Below are 12,370 nucleotides of genomic sequence, written 5' to 3' on the forward strand. Positions count from 1 at the left end.
AGAGATTGAATTATGCATATTTTTGTCTTCTGGTAAGAGACAATAAAATCTGTTTTTCAAAATGAACAGAATTTTCAGACTATCTGATCAATATAACTCAATGTAAAATTGGGAAAAGTCTGTTTAAAACTTAGGCACATATCTAAAAGCTCAGAACATTTTTGTTAAATCCCATTTAACTATTCTTGCAAGTTATTCTTGCATCTTAGTTCTCTAAATATAACTTATTTTGATTGAAAAAACGTTCCATTTAACTGCTACATTGCATAGTAAAGCCTGCTTATGATTGATTTGTTTGGCTGCAATTAAAACAATCAGAACATCAATATTTTCATTCCTTGTTGAAATTTGGTTGATTTCTCTCAGGGATTCAGTATTTAGATTAAGAGCTTAATCACTTTTGGCTGATACACCCAGTACCGATCCTGGTTTTGACTCTGCACAATTACTGCAGTCAATGATTGATTATGGCTGAACATTTTTTATTTATATCTTTTATTTACACTGTAATATTATCTCTACTACAAAACCTAAATTGATTTCAAACCTGCTCGGCTAAAATGTCCTGTACTGACAGCAATTAATTTACTGTCTTCCTTGAATGGTTTCCATTAGTGTCTATTGCAGATTTAATCTCTCTCTCTGAGGCATTGTTTTTAATACTTCTCTTTTCCCTTCCAGCCCAATTGCATATACAGATGATAGACACCAATATGTGTGTTTTAGATTTATTTCACTCTAAGTGGCATTTGCTATATTGCTGCTATGTGGTACAAAGTCTGAAAATGCGTTAAAGTTACCATATGTAGAATTTGCTACAGATGATCAGAAAGGTTCTAATGACCAATATGCTAAGTGGTAATTGTTCAGTAAATTGTGTTGTCAGCAAGATCTAACAATGCATTAATCTAATGTGATGTTAATGCATTGTTTTATGTATATGTTTATCTTCAGGAAATTGTAAAAGTAGTTTTAATAGCATCCAATGCTCATTTTTAAAATTAGTCAAATTGATATTTTCTTCTTTTACAAGATCCATTAATGATACACTGTTTTGAACTTCTTGCTATTTTTATAAATGTTTTTCAAAGAAATCTGAACAGTACTTTTAAGAAACTATAATGTTTGGAGACTTTGTCCAGTTAAGTGTATGAATGATGATCCTGCATAAGTTCAACTCATTGCTGATTCTCTGATGCATTACTAGGAATTTTAAATTGGAGTAAAAGGACTTTAGTAGTAAAAGGAAATCAAAGTAAAGGCTTATTAGTATTTTTCCACTCAAAAAATTGAAGATGGGAGAAAAAAGTTAACACGCCCCTAATAATTGTTGTGTGTGTATCTAACACATTTGGTCCAGGAAGGTCTTAAATTCCGTTCCCCATCGGTGTTTCTAAGTTGTTCAGAGGCATCAGTGTAAACTGTTCATGTGGATGAATGGTCTCAGCTTTGATTACCTTCATTGCTGAACATCCCACCGACACTCACTGTCCAAGCTTATGCCTGAGGAATGAACAGTTGGATAAGTTACCAAATGGCTACCAGCACCATTGAAATAATCATATAGAAGCTACTACCTTTAAGAGAGGACAGGCAAGGGGTGATAAAACACAGACCAAAAGCAATTAAAACCAATGTTCATTTGGATTTTCTTTGTATTGACCATTCATTATTATTTTCCAGGTCCAACACAAGCAGGCATCGTTGGCCGTAAAAGTGAGTTCATCTGAACTATCACATTCATGTGCCTATATGTTTGTTCTTTCATTAAAGGTCTGTCAGTAGAAATTAGCTAAATACCACACTGGAAATTCAAATCTCTAGGCAGGTAATTAATTAAATATCAAACGTTTCCAGTCTGGATCAGCATCGGCATAAATGAGGAACTGACCTGGTTGACTTTGGTTGCATTTTGTACACCAGAGAAATTCAATGCAAATGGAATGCAAATAATTTCAAATTGGATAAATGAACAAATGTCCCATTTGTATATATGTGCTGGATGTCATTTGTACTTGCGCTACCATGAATTTTTGAGAACCATGAATACCAACATATTCCTCAACAAAATACTTTTTCATTTTTAAATATCAACTTCCCTTCCTAAAATCATTCAGGTTACTCTATTTATAGCACTTTAGAAATGCATAGTTCAATAGAGGATTTGTAGAGTTGGAGGAAATTGCAGAGATAGAAGGGGCAAAAGCCCTGAAGAGAAGTAAACATGATCATGAGAAATTTAAATTTGAGACATTGGGGTTTTGGAGTCAATGCACATCTATAAAGTCAGGAGTGGTGGACAAGTGGTATTTGGTGCAGGGTCAGATAAGGGGAGCAGAATTTTGGATGATTTGAAAGTTTGTAGAAGGTTAAGGATTCAAGATCATTAAAAGTGTTCACCTAGGAGGGAACGTAAGCATGAATGTGGTTATTAATGGCAGGTGGGAAATGTTTGTGATGGTGATGATATAAATTTGGAAGCTAAGCTCTGGGTCAAATAGCAAATTGCAGATTGGTGGAGACTAAATTTCAGACAAGCATTCTAACAACTGAGGTACTGGAGAGGGTTAAAAGAGGTACAGCTGAGTATCAACAACATAGGAGAAGGAGCATAACTCACATCTGCAGGTGGTTTTTGCAAGGGACAGCATGTAATAAAGAAGAAGGGGCTTGAGGAACTTGAGGTAATTATTGTAGTAACAGGAAGATAAACCATTGTTGGAAACATTCTGGCTGCAATCAGATAGGTTAGAGATACCAAGCAAGGTTAACTCCACTGAGCTGGATAATGGGGAGTGATGTTAAAGGAGAAGGGCATGGTTGATCATGTCAAATGTTTCAGTGAAGTTCAAGAGCACAAGGTGGAATAATGCACCACAGTTACAGTAATAAAGAATATTGTTCATGACTTTGGTTAGAGCCATTTCAGTGCTGTGGATGGGGTGGAAACTTAATTGGAGAGATTAACACTGGGATTTGAAGAAAGATAGGCATGGATTTGGGACGTAGCTTTCAAGATGGAAGTGGAATTGAGTGGTAGTTTACAAAAATATGTTTGAGTGGGTGTGAGGTTAATCATGGCAGTTTTGAAAGGACTGTAGATTGTACCTAAGAAGGAACCATTCACTAATGTAATATAAAAGAAACTTCAGTATGATTGTATGGATCTTACACAGTGTGTACCATACTATTATTGCATCTGATTCAAATCTTCTTAATTTGAATAGATAGCTTTCAGTGCACAATGTTGGCAAAATGAATAGTTTTCCCATTTGTGCCCAGTATGAGCAAGACACAACCAATTTGTATGCAAAACTTCTTCAGTGCAGACCTAACAAAATGCCTCATGTTTAACAACTAGAATATCCTCACTGTGCCTATGTTCACACATTGTATCACTGCAGATTCATTGAGCAAGACTGCAGAACTAAGCTACGTTTAAAATCAGTTTTGCATAGTTGACTGACATTTATTATACGGTGAGTTGGAACAGTCAAACTCATTTTTTCTGAAGACTATTAACAAATATTCAAAAGAAGGGAGAAATGTCTTTACCTAGACTGGACTGAAACTCAGTTGATGGAGCAACTGGTATCAGAATCCATGATTTAGAGCTTACTCACCCCATTATTACTGCAGACATTTACAGGCTGTTTTAGTTAGCCTGAGAAGTATGAATCAATCATTGAGCAACATTATCTTCTGCTGGTTGTGATTATCAAAGAAAAAAGTGGCATAAATCTGAGGTAAAGGAAGCTTAAAGAATTGTACATTTCAGAACATGGCCTTTAAACCATCATGACTGCACAGTTTTGTTTAGAGTTACCCACTTAGTTCCAATTCATGCCTTTCCCCTACAAAATGTTTCTTTTTCAAATATATTCCACTTCCCTTTTTAAAGCTACAATGGATTCTACTCCAAGCCTGTTTCTGGTAAGACACTCCATGTTCTACCCACCACCTGCATTTAAAAAAAAATCTTCTAAACCTCTGCCTTGATTTCTTTGGTGATCTCTTAAATTCTGCTAATGGAATCCTAAGTTTTATCAATAGGAGCACAGAGTATAAATGCAGAGAAAATATTGAAACCTATACAAATCACTGGTTAAGCTGCGTGATATGAGGGATGAGTTGCTTTAGTTACGAAAGAATAGAAAAACTGGGGCTCTTTTCATTAGATCAATAAGGTACTTATGAGGGTTTTGATGAAATTCATACTATAAAAGATCTGAATATCTGTATTCAGTCTGTTAACAGTTAACATTAGATATAATTCTTAATGAAATATTCCCACAATTGATCTAATTAGATATAAATTCCTGGCAATATCCTTATAAATTGTAATTGTTACCAAACCACATTCATAAATAGTTTTCATTTTTAATCATGCCGACCTGAAGCCTCCTCAACCTTAAAGAGATTCAGCTTACTTCATTTCTGCTTCCTAAAGTTAATTTTGACAAGGGCTTCAATGGGTTGTTAGTATCAATGGTTCCCAAACAGCAAGTTTCACACAGCTAATGGCCATCCCAGGGTCAACTTGACAGACTTACTAAGATCGCTCACTGGGAAAACCCTGCATAAAAGCAGTTTAAAAGTGAATGAATTGTCAAAGAATTAGAAATGAAAGATACCAATAGATTGTTCACATATCCTTCAGAGATGATTAGAAATGTTGAAATGCGCATTTGACATGGAAGCAAACCATTTGATATGCACTATAAGAGCAAAAGCACATTAGATAAGGTCCATGTTAGAGTTGAGTTGCACACAGCTTGTGGAAGGAATGGGCGTGTTAGACTGAATGATCCCTCATTTTCTAATAATTTAAGCAAGTATTCTAAACATGTGGATATTTATTTAAAGCAAATTTGGTTTTGGAGCATGACGCGGTGACACAGCACATTGAAGTTGTAATGTGATGTGCTGTAGGAATAGCAAGACACGGGACCACAGCTCTATTTTCCCACCTGGTGAGTCCCTAATTTTTAATAGAGGAAATACAGTGATTCCAGTATGGTCTCAAATCTTTTGGTATTTAAATGAAGAATGGCATTGGGAGAAAGACGCCGTCATTTTGTCCTTTTGCCTGTGAAACCAGGGTTTGAATCCAGCCCAAGTTCAATGGAATAAAGGTTGCTTCATGCTGTGAACTGTAAGGATCCCAACTGAATTATGATCATGTAGTTTTGACTGCTTTTTTTTTCACATCTTTAGGCCCACAGCCCACAATTCAACATTAATTGCCAATCACATTCAGAGAAGGTTTTTGGAAATAAAGGGAGATTGTTGGGGAAGAACAACGTGATCTATGCTTTACGTCTACATATACTTGACCTGGAAGTACTTGATGCTGGCACTGTGTGCTTGAAATGGGAATGTGTGCATCCATCTGTCATTGACTTTTATGAATTTCTCATTGAATGAGTAGTGTTATTGTCAGTCATGTTATGTGCATGATTTGTGCACGTAACAGACATTCACTGCAAATAATCCAAACACAATGAGATTTTAGTAAAAATATAAATTTATACAATACTACTTTTAGGATTATAATAGAAAGTATGTTCAGCAAATATTAGCATTTACTAAAACACTTCTTAAATATAATCTTTCAATTAACCTTAAAGCTGACGGATGAAAATATTGCACTGGAAAGTGTGAAGTTTTGAGGCACAAGTGCGGACTTCTAACCAGTCCATATATAACACAGCATGCAGAGCTATGAATAAACACATGAGCCTCCTGGGTGGTGCATTTTTCTTACAACGCTGCTGCTACCAACAATCCTGACTTTGGGGGCACTTTACAATGTGGCACTGCTCTCCCCAGAGATGCTGAGACACACCTAAAAATTTGTTATCTCCCATGCACCTCTGAAGTAACAGTGGCAGGGCAACAATATAAATGCTGGGTACCTATCCTCCCATGCTGGGCAGCTGTGCAACTCTCCAACAGCCTGCACAGCTGTTTCCCAGGCATCAAGAAATATCCAAGACTGCAAACTAATGTGAACCACACCTCCCATTGTTTTCCCTTACTGCAGGTGTCTTGTTTGGTATATCAAGTGACTCGTGCAGCAACTGGAGCTAACCTCCAGTACAGAACATCTTCTGCTTGGAGCAGTCCACTAATATAAAAGCAACATTAATTGTCCCCCTTTTTAGTCTTTGCACAGTGTTTATTTATGCCACAAAGTGCTCAAGGGTTTAATTGCATATAAGCATAGCCTACATAATTAAAAATTCACCCAAAGCACTTGTGTTCCAAAAAGCAGTAACTAGTTATCAATCACCTGTTACTAATGAATGTATGACATGCATAATTTGATTGCTAGTTCCTTCTTTTTCCCCAAAGGACCTACTGTGCATTTGTTCTTGCATTCAAATATGTATTAGCTCTTAACAGGCTCACAGCAAACAACAATAGCACCCCTTTTGTAAAGGAGTTCACTCAACATTAAATTCCTGTAAATTATAGATTTATTATTTAAAATCAAGTTTTAATATTTGGCAACCTTTAAAGAAAATAAATTCCATCATAGATTTCAGGGCATGTTTTCTAATTGCTGCACTGCGGTATATAAACTGGAGCTTATGTGGGGTTGGCGATTGTCTGGAGGGAGTTTTAGCAGCAACAAAAATGAAGTGAATAAATTTGATTAATGTTGTGAAGCAGATTGTGATTGCAATGTTATATAATACTGGAACAGGGCTGAAGATTATCAAGACTATTTTGCAGGAATTAAAAAAATATTGCAGGGCAGCAAGTTCATAAAAGATGCAGTGTGGGGCTACATTTCTTAAGTTGGATTAAGAAGCATTGTTGGGACAGACATATTCCCCAGCATCAACACCCTAACTTTGGTCAGCCCAAAATGAAAGTGATATATTATAGTTAGCTCTTTTACGATGTGTACTCAACTACTTGAAGAACAACAACACATTTATGTGGATGTGTCTTCAATTTTTGATTTTTTTTCTTGTTATTACACATAGGACAAAAGGGAGAGATGTTCGTTGGTCTTATGGGACGTCGGTCTTCAAGTGCTGGTAAGTTATGCACATTCTGACCTTGGCATGTGCCTCCTTTCTCCTCGCTAATGGTGTAGGTACACTGCAGGCTATAGTCAATCAAATCAACTTGAATTTATTATTTTCAGATATAAATTGTTTCTGCAGATTATCACCTGCAAACACTTATCAACAAATTAGTTTTGAGTGTCTGCATTACCATTCTTTGCAGCATTTTAATAATGTTTGGCTCACTTTCATGGCCAATTAAGGGAGAAAATTTCCCCTATTGCATTGATTGCCAGGACTGATTTCACTAGATGCAGGTAAAGATGTAGGTGAGATGGACAATATAGCCCTCTTTAGTTTGTTTCCTACATATGCCTTAGCCTGAAAAGAATACAGCTTTCCTTCCTTAAAACCAGTTGTTGAGAGGTGTTGCGGATGACAGAAATCTTGGTGGGAATGTGTGTTGTGAGGAAGATGCAAAGCGGCTTCAAAATGATTTGGACAGACTTAATGAGTGGGCAAGAACATGGCAGATGGAATATGATGTGGAAAAATGTGAGGTTATACACTTTGGTAGGAGGAACTGATGTGCAAAGTATTTCTTAAATGGTTAGGGATTAGAAGGTATAGATGCACAAAGGGACATGGGTGCCCTTGTCAATAAGTCACTGTAAGCTAACATGCAGGTCCAGCAGGCAGTTAAGAAGGCTAATGGTATGTTAGCCTTTATCGCAAGAGGTGAGTATAGGAGTAGCAAAGTCTTACTTCAGTTGTATAGAACTTGGTTCAACCACACTTGGAGTACGGGGTGCACTTTTGGTCCCCTTACCTTAGGAAGGATATTATTGCCATAGAAGAAGTGCAATGAAAGTACACCAGACTTGTTCCTGGGATGACAGGACTGTCCTATGAAAAGAGATTGGGGAAACTGGGCTTGTATTCTCTAGAGTTTCGAAGAATGAGAGGTGATCTCATTGAAACCTACAAAATACTTAAAGGGGTAGACAGAGTAGATGCAGATAAGATGTTTCCCTTGGTCAGAAGTCTAGAACCAGGGAACATAATTTCAAATTAAGGGGGAGGCCACTTAGGACTGAGTTGAGGAGAATATCTTTTACTCAGAGGGTTGCGAATCTTTGGAATTCTCTACCTCAGAGGGCTGTGGAAGCTCAGTCATTGAGTATGTTTAAAGCAGAGATTGATTTCTAAATACCAATGACATAAAGGGATATGGAGATAGTGTGGGGGGTAAAATGGTTTTGAAGCGGATGATCAGCCATGATCATATTGAATAGTGGAGCAGGTTTTACAGACTGAATGGCCTATTTCTGCTCCTATGTTCTTATGTCACCAGCTGTCCTTGCAGCCTCTGAATTATATTATCAATCATCCCACAATGTGACTGTTATATTGATTGTACCAACCATGAACTAGGTCAAGACAATCCAAACTAATTTTACTTACAATACTCAGAGCTGTCAGACACAGGAGAATTATGGCGGAGCAGACTCGATGGGCCAATTGGCCTAATTTCTGCTCCTCTGTCTTATGGTCTTATGGTCTAAAAGGTGCTGGTGCACTATTTCATCCTGATTGTGAAAAGAAGTGAATGTTTCACTGAAGATGTTTTATTTTACTGTATGTATGGCAAAGGACTGATTTCAATAAAATAATACTCAAAGATGTGGGGTAGAATTTCCTCCCCTCCCCACCCCCCAATCGGGGAGGTTTGTGTGGGGGTGGGCCCAGTCGGCGCCCCCGATCGGGTCCGTGCCGCCATCTTACATGGGTGGGCCAATTAAGGCCCGCCCAGAGTGATGCGCACCCAGCAGCGCTTTGCACTCCCTGTGTGGGCAGGGGCGTTGGCGGGTGGGGGGTGTAGTGGGTTCCCTGAGCTGGGAGGTGCGTCTGGGAGATAAATTTTAAAAGGTCAGTAAAGTGGAGAAATAATTTTTATGACAAGCCCCCTCATGTGAAACTGCCACATGAGCTGGAATATGTGCATTAATTTTAATAAAAATTTGTGTGAAAATTTAAAATCATTTATGAAACCTCATCCCGCCCGTGGATGAGATTCCATGAAAAATGTAAAGGCCGCCTGGGCTCTTGGCCTGCCCACCAACCTTAAGGTTGGATGGGCAGCTCAGTTAATTGCTTAATTGCCTTTTCAAATGGCCTTAATAGGCCTTTGACAGTTCAGTGGGTGCACAGCCGAGTTGGCTGCATGCCTGCCGAACTGAAAATTTAAGTGAAGTGCAGTGACATCAGGACGCATGCCCAACGTCACCCCGCATCATTTTGCGCCTAAGGGAGCAGGCCCCACCCCCACTCGTCAAGCCGAAGATTCAGCCTCTGGTTACATAGAGGAAATATTTCACAAAAATCAAGTATACTACAGCCAGTTGTAAGTGTTGAGAACAGGGATGAGAGTGTACTGCTGTCTTTGCAGTCGGCTTTCACCGGGGGCGTTCTGGAGCATCGGCATCTCTGGTGTCTTCATCTCCAGGGAGTCTGGGCTTTCCCTGCTCTCGTCAACAACCATTGCTAGACAGACTTTTCCTTCAGACAGTGCCTATTTTGTGTTTCCAGCAATGCTGATGAAAAGCCCCCATTTTAGCCATCTGTCTAGCAATGTTCACAAGTTTCCAAACAGTATTCTAAAAATTCCAGTGAAGTTCTGTACCTTGCTAGTGACATCAGCTTCTGTTTGCAATGATATATTAGGTAGCATGGAAAACCAATAATTAGGGCAACAAACCTAAAACAACCTCATCTCCCATTCCTTATGGTCCCTAATCAGTCTGGTTTTGAAAAGAAAGGTGGATATGTTTCTCAATCCTTGACTGTGGGGTCAATTTTTCCATTATCAGCAGCAAGCATTTGTGTGTTTAAATAAAGAGTATTATTTATGCACTCACTCCACAAGTCTAAATGATATATCACTCACTCTCATACACACACTCGAGAAAGATGCTCTTCAAGATAATAGTGCACTTTTACAAGTTGTAAGCAAAAGAATAGTTCATAGCTCATGTGTTTGTCTCATTATAGGAGAAGCAGTTGTTGCGGGCCCATTAAAGAGGGCATTTCATTCCAAAAAGGTAGTCTAGGTGGTTTCAGTAGCTGGAGTCATTGTTGCAGGATTCCCTTGAAGAGGTATCTTTTACAGCAGATCAGGAAATTGGTTTCTTGTGGTTTTCTTACCAAGAGTTCAAGTTTATGTTTTGGTGGACTTATGAAAAGCAACAGCTAGGAGACTTTTAAGATGTTGCAATCTCTGGGTTTGAAAGGCATAGATTTTATTGGCTTTTTCTCTGCTGTTGCTGTTTCTACAGCTGGTGCTTTGTGTAGGCTGACCAGTTTCCCTCTGAACTGTCCTTATCCCAAGAGTCAGTCGCACGATCAACTGCTATGGTCCACCCAGAACGGTTTAAAGCTAGAAGCTATTGCATATACAATGGAGAATGGCTTGTGTGTGTGGGCGGGGATAGGTGGAGGGCTGGGGGCTGCTGTTCACATTCACTTATGATAAGCTGGCTCTGACTTCTGCAGCTTTCTTTGTTAGATTTCAAGCTTGGAGACATGCAGTTTGGAAATTCATTGATTTTGAGTTTTTGGGTAAACCACAAATAATAGCAGGTGTAACTTCCACAGCTTGGTTCCGTCTGGGTATGCCCATTCCAGGGGGAGGCCTCCAACCATGTTTATTCAATCAGGAACTTTCTGTAGGCTTCGGGTATAAATTGTAAAAGCCACTTGACTTTTGGCAGCTATCTTGTTAGTATCCACTTTAAAGAAAGGACAATTCAAGAAAATTATATACTGAATGTAGTCCATGTTTAAAGTTATGAATAGAGCATGGCTTCACTGAGCATAACTGTAACTAAGCATCCTATACCCTAACACAAACTGAGGAGCTTTCACTTCTGCACCAATGATGTGGCTATTTGCATTTGCCACATTAAACATTCCCAAGTATCTGAGTGACAATGTTATTCATGTTTACTTAGGCCGAAACCAGTTAGGAACTAAATTGTCCGGACAGTCAAGATAGCTGCGGTTTGGATTTCAGGCCAAATTCCAGAGATGAAAGGCCAATGGTTAATCTATTGTGCTGTCCAATTCCCCGGCAGTGATTGTATTGTAGAGAAGAGCAATGGAGTGCCCATCATTTGATGGACACCTCCGTCCATCTTGCCAATGTGTAAAAGCAAAGTTAGCTTCAGTATCTGTAAGTGTCCTTGACCCAGTTGGTTAGCTGATAGACAAAGGCATGGGTATAAGCTGCTACAATGCGGGGGTAGAGGAAGAGAGCAAAAGGAAAAACATTTTTGGGAAAAGTATATTCATATTTGTTTCTTTGAGAGGAAAGCCTTCCAATTTTACTTGATTAAGGATGAGACACAGTCAAAGCTGGAGATGTATTGATTTTTTTTCACTTTTTTTCCAGAGGCACCATCTGAATGGGAAAGAATCCAGTACTATGGTCGAAGGCGCAAATAAAATAATACAAGTGTAAAACCATCTGAATGTCCCCTACACCGTTCCATCAGGAAGGGGAATTTTTTGGCTAAATAACCAGTAACTCAAAATTTGTGCTTACGTTCCTTGGAATTTACCAACCATAAACACTGATGCAAAACCTCCACTTAAAACAAATCGTGTATAATTTGTCAAAGCTGTTCACTATTTTAACCTCTTGTTTTCAGTTAAGGTTCACAATGACATGGGAATTAAATCAGAAAATGATTATGAATGCTAGTAATCGTTAATGCCTCGGATGATGCATAGGTACTAGGTCCATGTAATAATAGAACTGGATGATAACTGTATTTTTGAAATGTGCTTACATTCAAAAAAATTGGAAAGTCATAATTGCTGGCAATGAATTGGGGATCTGTGGAATGATGCATACTGTTAATCTCATTCATTTGGCTCATCTAGGTTTAATTAAAGAAAACTTAAGTGTTAAATAGGAGCTCATTTAAATTTTACATGGTTAAAGTGTTTTGACAACATTTGTACAGTTATCTATAGTCAGCTGCAGATTCCACTGTAGTCTGAGGATTAAAATTCATTGCACAAATGTAAAATAAATTTTAAAATAATATACCTTTAAAAACCCACACATCAAATAGAAGCGCACAGTGCATCGATTGTATTACAGTTTCTTGGATCCAAACACCTAAAGTTTGCTATTTCATTCATTGGCTATTATATCAAACAATAGGCAAAACAATGCATTGGCTCATTTTTCATGTCAACAGTTTTATGGTGTGTGACCTCCTAACTTTTTAAACTGCAAGGGCAGCAACTATCCACATTATTAACAAAATATTTATTTTCTG

General features: G+C 38.2%; 1 long non-coding RNA gene across 1 annotated transcript; it reads left to right on the plus strand.

Annotated features, from left to right (window-relative positions):
• The first annotated feature begins 1,628 nt into the window (after positions 1–1,628).
• On the plus strand, positions 1,629–11,681 carry LOC121294006. Its single transcript, XR_005946674.1, has 3 exons — positions 1,629–1,716; positions 6,999–7,052; positions 11,473–11,681. It is a non-coding gene; the product is annotated as an uncharacterized LOC121294006 (long non-coding RNA).
• Positions 11,682–12,370: the final 689 nt, after the last annotated feature.

The sequence above is a fragment of the Carcharodon carcharias genome, chromosome 23, assembly GCF_017639515.1.
Source record: "Carcharodon carcharias isolate sCarCar2 chromosome 23, sCarCar2.pri, whole genome shotgun sequence".
Taxonomy (NCBI): Eukaryota; Metazoa; Chordata; class Chondrichthyes; order Lamniformes; family Lamnidae; genus Carcharodon; species Carcharodon carcharias.